This window comes from Primulina tabacum, chromosome 13 (genome assembly GCF_025594145.1).
Source record: "Primulina tabacum isolate GXHZ01 chromosome 13, ASM2559414v2, whole genome shotgun sequence".
Lineage (NCBI taxonomy): Eukaryota > Viridiplantae > Streptophyta > Magnoliopsida > Lamiales > Gesneriaceae > Primulina > Primulina tabacum.
Genome location: NC_134562.1, coordinates 23,121,093 through 23,134,458, shown reverse-complemented (window position 1 = coordinate 23,134,458; position 13,366 = coordinate 23,121,093).

Here is a 13,366-nt window from a genome sequence, read left to right as displayed (position 1 = left end):
TTACAATTTTATTTGTTATTTGATTATGATTATTTTTAAAAAGGGGTATTTTTCAGCAGTAGTGCATGCATGCAAAATTTTAAATTTCAAAAATAAATTTTAATTTTTTTTGTAGCATCTTCAAGTAGTAGATGTTTCATTCGCACTCGTGACTTCATTCTCCATTGAACTTTGATGTTGGCCCGGTAAATCGGGTGAACTATGTGGACGATTATATTGAGCCGAGTGAATTCTTCTCGGGAACGTGAGAGACTGAGTTGAAAGGTTTTCATGCTGAACAATCTGCACACTCAGAGAACAAGGAACATTAGTGGGTGCCAGAAGATTTTTGTTGTAGTCACTCCGACGCTCAAGTCAGTCAAGTGTTTCTCGCAACTTGTGGAAAATAGTAAGCGAATTGAATGCTTCACAATTAATAAAACATGGGTATGTACAAAGGTACAAGTAATGACGATCTTGTTTTCTATGTTCGACCTCTCTTCAAGACGTGATGGCTGCCCATGCCTATCTTCTGACACTGCGACAATTGACATCCCATACTGTCTGAAACGTCTACTACTCATTTTTCTTTAAAAATGTACTAGAATTTTTTTTATAAAACATACTCTCGGCCCTATTCATATATAAATATAATTTTTGCAATTCCTTTCAAATAAATTAACCAACTAACAATTTAAAAATCAAAAAGAAAGAAATTCAAACTTAAAGTCGTAAATACCAACCAAACCTAACTTTAGCATTTTAAACAATAAATTAACTCAAACATCCTCTCAAAAACCTCTCAAATCATCATAAATAATAAAATCTTAAACGTAAATCATAAACATAAGTCGTAAGTGCGAAAAAACTAGCGCTGGTTCTCGGGTTGTGTGCACCTTCATTCCAACAAGATCAACCATCAAGTTCCTCATTAACATCATCATCATGCTCACATCACGGCGTATAGTAGGTTGTAGACCATCCAGAAAGTGTCTAAGTTTCTCATCAGCATCCCTAGCAATGAGGGGCACAAAGTGACAACCCCTATCAAACTTTCTCACAAAGTCAACCACAGCAGTATCTCTCTGACGTAGAGTCATAAATTCCCTATTCAAGCGTCCTCGGACTTCATCAGTAATGAACTTTTCATAGAAAATATTATTGAATTGCTCCCAAGTAAGTGTGGCGAGATTAATAACATGCTCCGCTCCTTTCCACCAAAGGGAAGCATAATCTCTAAACATATAAGTAGCACACCTCACGCAGTCAGTGTCTCCCATATTCAGATAGCGAAAGTGTACCTCAAGTGATCGAATCCAACACTCAGCAACTAATGGGTCAGTGGTGCCAGAAAGTTCCTTCAGAACGAGCCTCCGGAACTGATCATATACATCATGTTGTGGCCTCGGAGCATGCTGAAACTGCTGCTCAAAGAAGTGTGCCATGCCATATAGTGCACAAATAGCAGCATTCCCATTAGGAGGTGGGGGTGCATTTACATGACGATCTTCAACATTCTCATCTTGCCTATCCATACATGGTCCGCATCTAGGAGGTATTTTATCTGAATGTTTTCCAAATTTCTAAATGTAACCAACATTCATTTAAATCTGAGTTTTCTAATCATGCTACATATATTAATCCATTTTTGAACAATTTTAAGCATAAAAAACATATAATCTCAAAAAGTTATTAAAAATGTAACGTAAACGTATAATTCATGTAATCATGCAGGTATCATCATAAAAAATCATATAAAGAAGTTAAACTTACAGATTGCGGCTTGACGACTGAGCTTCTCGGCCCTGACGGTGTGGCACACCGCTTTATAGGAACATTGCTCTGATACCAACTCAAATGTCCACTACTAGTTTTTTCTTAAAAAGTACTATAATTTTTTTTTCTTTTTTATTACTTCAACTTAATAGACTGAAAAAATATCCATATTTTTCTTTATATACTAGTATATATAAATATATACTTTAAAATAACCTTGCAGCGTTTAAAAATAAGACAACAAACTATATTTGAAGATCCAAAGGAAAAGAATTCAAAACATGAAACAATAAATTGTCAAAAACCTCAACTAACAATATTTCAAAATAAATTTAACCCTAACACCCTCTCAGAAACCATTCTAAACATCATAAAAGTCATAAAAATCTTTAATGTAAACTTAAATGTAATTGCGAAAAACTAGCGCTGGTCCTCGGGTTATGTGGACTTTCAGTCCAATAAGATCAACCATAAAGTCCTTCAACATTAATATCAGGCTCACTTGCATCGATCACATCTAGTGAGTCTATTGACTCAGCAAACCATAACCATGATAACGAGTAATACATATACAATCACATGCAACAGTGAAAAAACTTTTACTTAACATAACATTTCATGAACATGCATAAACATAAACATTTTTCCATTTATCATATACATTTCCTTTCCATCATATACGTATACATTTTCCTTTTCGTTCAATTCAGATCGTTAACTGTGACTTTCGTATCTGCTGAAGGTCGATGGACCCATCTACGTGTAATGGGTAGGGTTTAGGCTTCAAATATTTGATAAATATTATGTGTACAAGCCTAGGCTCATTATCATGGTACAATAGGCCCATTAAGCCCATTAGTGCATTTGTTTAAAATATTCGTTTAGGAAAGTTCGTGAAAATATTATCCGAGTTCTAAAATGTTCATATTTTCATCGAAAATCGAATACCGTTAAAAATTACGACTCGACGTATAAAATTACACCAAATCTCCTTATTCTTAAAAATATCATAAAGCATCAACCTTATTTTAAATAATTAATAACAAGTATTTCATAAAAATATTTTCTCTTTTTCAGCCCTCGGTTTTCGTTCCTCGATCGCATATCAAATAACCATTAAAAAATACAGTTTACATGCATTCGTTTAGAAAGTACACTTTATACATGCAACCTTGCACATTATATTCAATTTATGTAATTAAAACCATTTAATTAGCTATTTTCCTCTAGATTTTCATGCAGTTGAATTACGTTATTTTAATTTTTCCACCATACAATTTAATCTGTTATTTGGTTACGATTATTTTTAAAAGGGTACTTTTCAGCAGTAGTTCATGCATGCAAAATTTAAATTTTGAAAATAAATTTTAAATTTTTTTGTAGCATCTTCAAATAGTAGATGTTTCATTCGCACTCGTGACTTCATTCTCCATTGGACTTTGATGTTGGCAGGGTAAATCGGGTGAACTAAGTGGACGTTTATACTGAGCCGAGTGAATTATTTTCGGGAACGTGAGAGACTGAGTTGCAAGGTTTTCATGCTGAACAATCTGCACACTCAGAGAACAAGGAACATTAGTGGGTGCCAGAAGATTTTTGGTGTAGTCACTCTGACGCTCAATTCAATCAAGTGTTTCTCGCAACTTGTGGAAAATAATAAGCGAATTGAATGCTTCACAATTAATAAAACGTGGGTATTTACAAAGGTACAAGTAATGATGATCTTGTTTTCTCTCTTCGGCCTCTCTTCAAGACGTGATGGCTGCCCATGCCTATCTTCTGACACTGCGACAATTGCAATCCCATACTGTCTGAAACGTCCACTACTCATTTTTCTTTAAAAATATACTAATTTGTTTTTATAAAACATACTCTCGGCCATATTCATATATAAATATAATTTTTGAAACTCCATTAAAATAAATTTACCAACTAACAATTTAAAAATTTAAAAGAAAGAAATTCAAACATAAAGTCGTAAATGCCAACCAAACCGAACTTTAGCATTTTAAACATTAACTTAAATCTAACATCCTCTCAAAAACCTCTCAAATCATTATAAATAATAAAATATTAAACGTAACTCAAATAATTAGCATAAGTCATAAATGTAAATCATAAACGTTAGTCGAAAGTGCGGAAAAACTAGCGCAGGTTCTCGGGTTGTGTGTACCTTCAATCCAACAAGATCAACCATCAAGTCCCTCATTAACATCATCATCATTCTCAAATCACGGCGTATAGTAGGTCTTAGACAATCCAAAAAGTGTCTAAGTTTCTCATCAGCATCCCTAGCAATGAGAGGCACAAAGTGACAACCCATATCAAACTTCCTCAAAAACTCAACCACAACAGTATCTCTCTGACGGAGAGTCATAAATTCAATCTTCAGGCGTCCTTGGACTTCATCAGCAATGTACTTTTCATAGAAAATATTCTTTAATTGCTCCAAAGTTAGTTTGGTGAGATTAATACCATGCCCCACTCCTTCCCACCAAAGGGAAGCATCATCTCTAAACATATAATTAGCACACCTCACGCGGTCAGCATCTCCCATATTCAGATAGCGAAAGTGCACCTCAAGTGATCGAATCCAACCCTCAGCAACAAATGGGTCAGTAGTGCTAAAAAGTTCCTTCGGAACGAGCCTCCGGAACTTATCATATACATCATGTTGTGGCATCGGAGCATGCTGAAACGGCTGCTCAAAGAAGCGTGCCATGCCCTTTAGTGCACGAATAGCAGCATCCCCATTAGGAGGTTGGGGTGCATTCACATGACGATCTTCAACATTCTCATCTTGCCTATCCATACTCGGTGCGCGTCTAGGAGGCATTATATCTGCACGTTTACCAAATTTCTAAACGTAACCAACATGCATTTAAATCTAAGTTTTCTAATCAAGCTACATATACTAATCAATTTTTGAGCAATTTTAAGCATATAAAACACATAATCTCAAAAAGTTATTAAAAATGTAACGTAAACGTATAATTCATGTAATCATGCAGGTATCATCATAAAAAAAATCATATAAAGAAGTTAACATTACAGATTGCGGCATGACGACTGAACTTCCCGGACCTGGCAGTGGCACAACCTTTACAGGTCCATTAATCGTTTTTCCTTAAAAAGTACTAATTTTTTTCTTAAAAAGTACTAATTTTTTTTTTCTTTACTCGTTTTTTCTTAAAAAGTACTAAATTGTTTTGGGTTGCCTATTACTTCTACTTAATCGTCAGAAAACATATCTGAAACGTCTATTATTCGTTTTTTCTTAAAAAATACTAAATTTTTTTTTCTTTTCTATTACTTCTACTTAATCGCCTGAAAACATATGCATATATATATATATATATATATATATTTATATATTAATATATATACTTTAAAATAACCTTGCAACGTTTAGAAATAAGACAACCAACTATATTTGAAAATCCAAAGTAAAAGAATTCAAAACATGAAACCGTAAATCGTCAAAAACCTCAACTAATAATATTTCAAAAATAAACTTAACTATAACACCCTCTCAGAAATCTCTCTAAACATCATAAAAGTCATAAAAATCTTTAATGTAAACTTAAACGTAATTGCGGAAAACTAGCGCTGGTCCTCGGGTTATGTGCACCTTCAGTCCAGTAAGATCAACCATAAAGTCGTCCTTCAACATTAATATCAAGCTCACCGGCATTGATCAAACCTAGTGAATCTATTGACTCAGCAAACCATAACCATGATAACGAGTAATACATATACAATCACATGCAACAGTGAAAAACATTTACTTAACATAACATTTCATGATCATGCATAAACATAAACATTTTTCCATTTATCATATACATTTTCTTTCCATCATATACGTATAAATTTTCCTTTTCGTTGAATTTAGATCGTTAATTGTGACATTCGTATCAGTTGAAGGTCGATGGATTCATCTACGTGTAATGGGGAGGGTAAAGGCTTTAAGTAATTGATAAATAATAAGTGTACAATCCTAGGCTCATTAGAATGGTAGAATATGCCCATTAAGCTCACTAGTGCATTTGTTTAAAATATTTGTTTAGGAAAGTTCGTGAAAATATTAGCCGAATTCTTAAAAAGTTCATATTTTCATCGAATTAAAAATTACGACTCGACGTATAAAATTACCCCAAATCTTCTTATTCTTAAAAATATCATAAAGCATCAACCTTATATTAAATAATTAAAAACAGTTATTTAATAAAAATATTTTTCCTTTTTCATTCCTCGTTTTCCGTTCCTTGATCGCATCTCATATAACCTTTAAAAAATACAGTTTATATGCATTCGTGTAGAAAGCACATTTTATACATGCAACCATTCACATTATATTCAATTTATGCAATTAAAACTATTTAATTAGCTATTTTCTATTTCCTATAGATTTGAATGTAGTTGGATTATGTCATTTAATTTTTGGGCCTTACAATTTTATCTGTTATTTGATTATGATTATATTTAAAAAAGGGGTATTTTTCAGCAGTAGTGCATGCATGAAAAATTTAAAATTTGGGAAATAAATTTTAAATTTTTTTGTAGCATCTTTAAGTAGTAGATGTTTCATTCGCACTCGTGACTTCATTCTCCATTGGACTTTGATGTTGGTTGGATAAATCGGGTGAACTAAGTGGACGGTTATACTGAGCCGAGTGAATTCTTCTCCGGAACATGAGAGACTGAGTTGCAAGTTTTTCATGCTGAAAAATCTGCTCACTCAGAGAACAAGGGACATAAGTGGGTTCTAGAAGATTTTTGGTGTAGTCACTCCGAGTGTTTCTCGCAGCTTGTGGAAAATAGTAATCGAATTGAATAATTTACAATTAATAAAACTTGGGTATTTACAATGGTACAAGTAATGATGATCTTTTTTTCTGTGTCCGGCCTCTCTTCACGACGTGATGGTTGCCCATGCCTATTTTCTTACACTGCGGCAATTGATATCTCATACTGTCTGAAATATCCACTACTCGTTTTTTTTTAAAAAATATATTAGAATTTTTTTAATAAACATACTCTCGGCCCTATTTATATATAAATATAAATTTTGCAACTCCTTAAAAATAAATTTACCAACTAACAATTTAAAAATCCAAAAGAAAGAAATTCAAACATAAAGTCGTAAATGCCAACCTAACCTAACTTTAGCATTTTAAACAATAACTTAACTATAACATCCTCTCAAAAACCTCTCAAATCATCATAAATCATAAAATCATAAAAGTAACTCAAATAATTAGCATAAGTCATAAACGTAAAACATAAACGTAAGTCGTAAGTGAACTAAAACTAGTGTTGGTTCTCGAGTTGTGTGCACTTTCAGTTCAACAAGATTAACCATCAGTTCTCTCATTAACATCATCATCATGCTCACCTGCATCGATCACACCTAGTGAGTCTATTGACTCAGCAAACCTTAACCATGATAACAAGTAATACATATACATCTACATACAACTGTGAAAATAATTTTACTTAAAATAGCTTTTCATGAACATGGATAAGCTTAAACATTTTTCCTTTCATCATATACATTTTTTCTTTCATCATATACATATAATTTTTTCTTGTATTGAATGCGGATCGTTAATTGTGACTTTCGTAGCAGCTGAAGGTCGATGAATCCATCTAAGTGTAACCACAGTACTGGGCGACAGAGACATCAGCGACAATCTCACCCTTCAAATGAGCATGGGTCTATCATATCATCATATCATGTCGATGGAAATACGATCGTTGGGCTCCCTCTGGGGTCTTTTCCGGTAAATAGGCTCCCTCTAGGGCCTTTTTGCTCACGATATATCCAACATTATCATCGTATTAATCACAATCGCTTCACCTCCTTCAACTTTTCATATTTTCATCACTTATAAAAATTCATGCATATATAAATCATATTCCTTTTAAACCAAGCATGCAACACATCTTTTATAATTAACGTTTCATCATAAAATTTCATAAAAATTGAAATAAACGTATTAAATTTTTATGTGTTAAAAGATCGTTTTACCCCTAGAAGTATAACTTTCCATATTTATTCCTAGACCTTGACACGATGTCCCAAATCATTCCAAAATTCACCTACTACCTTAAAACACTCCTTTAAATATTTCTTAGGCTTAAAATTTAGCTTTTCGATAATTTCCTCGATTTTTTTTTTAAAAAAACTTAAACGTAAATCCCGGTTTTAAATCGTATTGATCGAAACTTAACCAAAGCTTAATAACACCTCAATAAACCATATTAAACCCAAACTAAGCCAATTTGGTCCCTCGAATCACAGCCTAGAACACCCTCTGAATTTCAGCATATGTTTTTAGTTTTTCCGAAACCCTAGTTCACATGCACGCACCCTTCGACCCTAGCTTTCTAACAACAAGACCAGCCACTCGTAGACCACCTTAGGACCATAACCGTGACCCAAACCAGCCACTGGACCAAACCTAAAGAACCTAGAAGCCTCAGCCCCTCAAACCCGATCACACGCATATGAGCCCGGTTTCCTACCTCATGTGATCGTCCCTGCCTTCGAGCCATCCCTAGTGCAGCCACCTTAATGGACCCCTACAGACCCTAGTGGACTAAGCCTAAAGGACCTGGAAGCCCAGTCCCCCAAACCCGATCACACATGCACATGCGCGCCCCCCTTGGCCTCAAGCGATCTCCTAGCACTTCGAACCACCCCTTGTGCAGCCACCCTAGGACCAACATACAGCCCTCGTAGGACTCTTAGCCATGCCCTAACAGCATCTACAACCGTGGCTCATAAGGAAAGCACTAGCCGAAGAATCCCAACCAACTAGGACTCTTATTTTTGTTCCTTATGATGCCTAATTATGTCTAGCCTTTGATCATGCCCTCAAGGACTCTAAAACCAGTGGCAAACGTCCCTCATGAAGCCCCTACCATGGCAACCCATTTGTGCAAAGGTATCATAAGGTTTGTATCACAAAAACATGAGTTATTGACATCCTATGGCATAAAAAATAAAATAAATACAATACTAACATATTTTCCATGCAAACTTATTTAAAACATGTAATATGGTGTGATAGATGAGTGAAAAGAATATTAAGGCGTTCTTTTGCGTTATTTACGCACGAAAACGAGTTGACGATGTGAATAACAGCGACGTAGAAAACCCTAGGCTGATTCCCCTTCAGAAACCGTGGCTTCCCTACTTCAAAATCTTGTGTGTGCGTGTGTTTTGGGGGAGGGGATAGTCCTTGTGTGTTTATGAGTGAGGGGCATGTCTTTGAGGGGTTTTGGAGTAGGGTTTGGGGCTTTTATTTTTGATATAAAACTCCTAATATAAGATTAACCCCATTAACATGGTATACTAGGCCCATTAAGCCTATTAGTTAATATTTAAAATATATTGTTTAAGAAAGTTCGTGAAAATATTAGCCGAGTTCTCAAAAAATTCATATCTTTGTTGAAAATTGAATACCGTTTAAAATTATGTCCCAGCATATAAAATCACCTCAAAACACCTCATTTTCAAAAATATTATATAGCATTTACCATATTTTAAATAATTAAAAACAATTATTTAATAAAAATATTTTTTCTTTTTCAGCCCTTGGTCTCCGTTCCTTGATCGCGTCTCGAATAAGTTTTAAAACATAGTTTCATGCGTTCGTGTTGAAATATGCATTTTAAACATGTAAGCATCCACACTATATTTAATTCATGTAATTAAAACCCTTTAATTAGCCATTTTCAATTTTTCCTAGATTTGTATGCAGTTAAGTTACGTTATCGAATTTTGGACCTTACAATTCCTCACTCCCTTAAATGAAATTTCGTCCTCGAAATTAAAACTTACCAAATAGCTCTGAGTGGCGACTCCCGATGTCCTTCTCAGTCTCACTAGTAGCTTCTTCCTCCGAGTGATTTACCCACTTGACTTTGACCATTGGTATGACTTTGTTTCGGAGTTTCCTTTCTTGTCTTCCTAGTATTTGTGTACGTCTTTCCACGTAGGACATATTTGGAGTTAATTGTAAGGGCTCATAATTTAGTACATGTGAAGGGTTCGACATGTACTTTCGCAGCATCGAGATATGGAACACATTATGTACTCCAGCTAGCATCGGTGGCAACGCCACTCTATTGGTTAGTGTTCCAGCCCTCTCCAAAATCTCAAACGTCTCTATGAATCTCAAACTGAGCTTGCCTTTCTTACCTAATCTCATAACACCCTTCAGGGCTGCTACTTTCACAAACACGTGGTCACCACTGCAAATTCCAACTCTCTTTGATGCTTATCGGCATAGCTTTTTGTTGGCTTTGTTCAGTCTTCATCCTATCTCGGATTTTGACTACTAGCTCTGCTATTTGTTTAACCAAGTTCGGACCAAAATCTCCTCTTCACCAACCTCGTCCCAATGTATGGGTTATCTACAATTCCTCCCATATAGTTCCTCGTAAGGAGCCATTCCTATTGATGATTGATAGCTATTATTATAGGTATACTCCACTAGAGGTAACTTAGGCTCCAAACTTCCTTGAAAGTCAATCACACAAGCTCGAAGTAGATCCTCCAATATTTGAATCACCCTTTTAGACTGACCATTGGTTTGAGGACAAAATACTGCACTGAATAACAACTTAGTCTCTATCGCTGCATGCAGACTCTTTCAAAAAGATGATGTTAACCTCGGATCTCTGTCAGAAACGATAGACAATGGAATCTCATGCAGTTGAATTATATCTCGTATATACAGCTCGGCATATTGTGTCATGGTGAAGGTCGTCTTAATAGGTAGAAAGTGTGCAGACTTCATAAGACGATCAACTATCACCTATATAGCATTAAACCTATAATTCTTGGTAATCTCACGACAAAATCCAGAGTGATATTTTCCCATTTCCATTCGGGAATAGGAAGTTGCTTAAGTTTTCCTACTGGCCTCTGATGCTTTGCTTTAACTTGTTGACATGTCAAACATTTAGATACAAATTGCAGGATATCTCGCTTCATGCTCGACCACCAATATAATAATTGAAGATCATTGTACATCTTCGTGCTTCCATGATGGATCGAATACGGAGTATCATGGGCTTCCTTCATAATAATTTCTCTCAAAGAATCACCGCTAAGAACCCAAAGTTGATCTCGATATCGAACTATACAATCCACCTCAGAATACAACTTCCGGCCCTTAGCTTCATCTCTCAATCTCCACTTTTGCAGTTCCTCATCAGTAGACTGTCCCTCACAGATTCTATTTTTCAAAGTCGACTGTACTGTCATGGTGGCAAGATTAGGGGCCTCGCCCCTAGCGTATAATGCCAGCACAAACCACTGTATCTTGGACTGCAGTGGTCTTTGAAGTGATAATTGAGTAATGACTGATGCCTTCCAACTCAATGTGTCCGCTACTACATTAGCTTTTCACGGATGGTAGCTAATGTCACAGTTGTAGTCTTTTACCAACTCTAGCCATCTTCATTACCTCATGTTCAACTCCTTTTGGGTGAAAAAGTACTTCAAACTTTTATGCTTGGTGAAAATCTTGCACTTCTCCGCATATAAGTAGTGTCTCCAAATATTTAATTCGAATACTACTGCGGCGAGCTCAAGATCATGTGTGGTAATTTTTCTCGTGAACTTTCAACTGTATTGACGCATAAGCTATAACTCGATCATTTTGCATCAAAACTGCGCCTAACCCAAGTTTCGAAGCGTCAGTAAAAAGAACATACTACCCTTGCCCCGATGACATCGATAATACTGGCGCTGAAATCAGGGATTGCTTTAGCTTATCAAAACTTTCTTTACATTCGGATCCCCATATAAACATTGCATTCTTCTTTGTCAAGGTGGTCAAGGGTACCACAATAGAAGAGAATCCTTGTATGAACTTTCGGTAATAGCTAGCTAGTTCAAAGAAACTACGGATCTCAGTTACGCTCTTAGGTAGAGGCCATTCTTAACTGCCTTAACTTTGCTTGGATCAAACTCAACTCCATCTCCAGAAATAACATGGCCTAAAAATGCCACTCTCTCAAGCCAAAACTCGCATTTGCTAAACTTAGCGTATAATTTCTTATCTTGTAGTATTTGCAGTGATGTCCTCAAATGCTGACTATGCTCCTCTTTACTCTTCGAATAGATCAAAATATCATTGACGAAAACTATAACGAATTGATCAAGATATGACTGAAATACGCAATTCATGAGATCCAAGAAGATCGCTGGTGCATTGGCCAACCCAAAAGGCATGACCATAAACTCGTAATGCCCATATCGAGTCCTAAATGTTGTCTTATGAACATTTGACTCCTTAACCTTTAATTGATGGTATCCAGAACAAAGATCTATTTTAGAGAATGTCGGTGCTCCTTGTTATTGATCAAATAACTCTTCAATTCTAGGTAGAGGATATTTATTATTGATAGTGACTCTATTTAGCTCTCGATAGTCAATGCAGAGTTGCATACTTCCATTTTTTCCTTCACAAATAATATCGGTGCACCCCACAGAGAACAACTAGGGAGAATGAAACCCTTATCCAATAATTATTGAATTTGATATTTTAACTCCTCCATATCGGCTGGTGCTAGACGATAGGATGCTTTAGAAATTTGTACAGTGCTCGATATCAACTCAATAGAGAATTCCCCCTCACGCTCCGGTAGAATGCAAGAAACGTCCTCAGGAAAGACGCTAGGAAAGTCTCTGACGACCTCAAACTCCTCTAGCCTCCGACTGTCAGGGGCACGTGCTGAAGTAACATATGCTAGAAATTATTGGCATCCTCGTCTCATAAGCTTCCTCGCGCATATACAAGAGATAATGTGCAGAATTTGCTTGTACCTTGTTGCCCCAAAGACAAAAGATTTCCTACTAGACGGTTGAATAGACACTGACCTCTGCCAAAAATCTATCAAAGCTCCATTCAACGATAACCAATCCATGCCAAGTATGATGTGAAATTCAGGCATTGGGAGTACGATAAGATTTGCCCGAACCACATCTTTTTGCAAACGAAGCTCCAGATTCTTTACAATTCTCGTAATAATCATTTGATCATCGGAATGAATTGAAACTTTGAAGCCCAATCCCATATCCTCAGGTATAATATTTAGTCTCTTGACGAATGTCTCGGATATGAATGAGTGTGTAGCTCCCGAATCCAGCAATGCATAGGTAGCTACACCTACAATGAATATCCTTCCTGCAACGAATCCACCGTCAAAACTATTCGTTTGGAGCTTAAGGAATTTCTATCACTTTAGATGTTTCCAAATTTTTTCGAAAATCAAGTGTTTAGACCCTATTCTTGAATGAAATTACTCATCCAAACACCTTCCTTAGCTGCAGCCGATGCAAATATGTATTCGGCCTCAGTGATTAAATTGCTTTGGTGTCTTGGTTGGAACTTTTCCAATTGACAACACCAGTATAGCCTTCCACATACGAAGAACTAAGAATTTGTTCTTATGAGTGAATCGAAAGCTGGATCTATATTGGATCTCACCCGAATAGACCTATTAAGAATGTCCTTCACGGCTTTCTAATGCATTGGACCAGGATTCGACTGATATCTTCTTGCAACACTTAGTGCATATGCAATAT